Raw genomic sequence first — 2443 nt, forward strand, 5'->3', positions numbered from 1 at the left:
ACATTTAAAAGCCAGATGATAGTAGGTGTTGTTTTTTTGTGCAGTGGAAACGGGGCTAAACAGTGGCCTGCTGCTTGGCAGTCATCTTGGCTAGGTGTCACTCCATCTATCATCCGGTCCCTGCTCATGGTGAGACAGTCAGCTTATATACATGTAATGTGAACTGCTGTTGTGAACACTGCGTGTACAGATGTAAAGAATCCATGGTTTACACAAATATACAAGGTTTTGTTCTTTTTCGTACGAGTCTCAGCTGGTTAGAGATGGAGCTTAAGTGCACTTAAATTGACATTTACCTTTTTAATAGCTAAATCGATACGTCAGTGCTTTTGGAGAATGCCATTGCTTTTTACTGGCTTGACAATACAGATTAAAGGGTTAAATTCTTTTAAAACCGCCCACATGCTTTTGTCAAGTGTTTATCCACCCAAAATAAGCAGTGAGCATCCTTCTATCCTACAAAATGTTCAAAACTCTGAGTACAAATGATTCCACAATTACATCAAAAAGAGCTTAGATTTCCAGCATTCAGTACTTATTGGCTGGTTTCAACTCAGTTTTGGGACACAAACCCTCTGCCTCCTGGCAATTCAAGACACTTCTAATCTCCTCTCACCACCTACATGCATTCCCAGCGGCTCAAAGAAAGAACATGGTGTGTTTGAGCAAGAGACGAGTGTCACATTCACCCGCTGAAAAGGCTGAGATGTTTCCCTCCTGAGCCAAAAAAAGCAAACGTACACGCAGAATTTGTTTTTTTCAGAATGTGTGTGTCGATGGATTACTGCCTCACAAGATGTTACTCGGATTTTACATACCTTACTGGACATTACAGGCCACCATAGCTCAAAGGAATGGCACAACTGTAGGGAATGCCTCAGTCCTTGGTTATTTAATACAGTGGTTCACAACCTGTTTGGTCTGAGGTACCTCTGCCCTGTCAGATGAACTCACCAGGGTTCCCATAGATCATTGAATCCCTTTAAACCTTGTGAATTTGAGGGGAAAAAAAATCAAGGTCTTGAAAGTTTTTGAAAATAGAGAAAAATAGACACGAGTCAGTAACAGTGCTTGACTCATTTCAAGTAGTGTTACCATGGGGTCCATGGTGTTCTAAAGAAGCGTACAGTAAGGGCCTTTTCACACCTAGGTTGTTTGGACCAGACTTTTGGCCTTTCCCGTTTGGTCTGCAGGTGTGAAAACTATCCCCGGACCACGGTCCGGACCAAACAGAACCATGGTCTGGTCCATTACTAGTGTAAAAGCATTTTTTTGGATGGTACCGACTTTCGGACCATTAACAGGAAATTCTGGTGCGCCGGTTGTTTATTTCCGCCAGGAGAGAAGTCAAGTCCACCATCAAAAATGAGCTGTCTATTGTCACTCACCTCGACACTGGTCGCTCCCGAGTTGGCAGGGCTCTCAGCATTGCTAACATTGCTAGCTGTCTCCTCCTCCTCCTTTCCTGCCGGCGACGATGACATCTTTGCACAAAGTGTAGATTTATATTTCGTTTTTGTACGAGCTGTGAGTATTGTGCTCTACGTTGGTGCTGCAGCTGATAGCAATGCCATAATAGTATGAGTAGCATGGCGATTATTAGAATTGCTTCGTCCATTTTCGTGAGGTAATGTTTGTAAACACTAAGGGGATTTCTACCCGCCTACTTGACAACACACTGATGTCACACCCCCGCCCATTTATGAACCAATCAATGTCAAATATAAGGTGACGCAACCCACATAGATGAACGTAACTATGTCATGTAAAGTTCTTTAGTCCGCTCACAGAATTGCAATGTGAATGCAAAACCAAGGGACACAATGTATACAATGTGACAAAAACATGAACCTTGGTCCGGACTTTCAGGTCTGAAAACGGCTTAAGTTTCCATCTGAATTCTCTCCAAGTGTTTGATCTGATGACCATGTGAGACCCTGAACAGATCTTACTCCAGGTGTCAGTGGGAATTGGTTCTGGTAATTGTAGCTCATTTTCCCATTTGGATTTAATATAGTGGGAGTCAGTCTTATCCGTAGTCAAAAATGCACTGTACATACTGGAGATCATTTTTCCCATTGAGTTATTCATTTGTAGATTAGTCAACAACGTTTCAATTGCCTTGGGAGCTTGAATCATAGTTAGGTCATCTTTTTTGTGTAGAAAATGTCTAACTTGTAAATGTCTATAGAAATCAGTCTGCAGAAGATTAAATTCTTTTATTTGTTCAAAAGATTTAATAGTTTGACCTAATTGACCAAAAAGCTGATTTACAGAAATCAACCCAAATCTTGACCAGTTCCTTGAGCCTGTGTCCATGTGAGAGGGGATAAAGTCCCTCATGGATACAATGAGAGTAAGGGCCGAAATATGGCGAGGTAAATCATAAGTCTTTTGCACTTCTTTTCAAATTTGTAATGTGAATTTAGTCCATTTATTCATT

This window comes from Epinephelus fuscoguttatus, linkage group LG6, assembly GCF_011397635.1.
Source record: "Epinephelus fuscoguttatus linkage group LG6, E.fuscoguttatus.final_Chr_v1".
Taxonomy (NCBI): Eukaryota; Metazoa; Chordata; class Actinopteri; order Perciformes; family Serranidae; genus Epinephelus; species Epinephelus fuscoguttatus.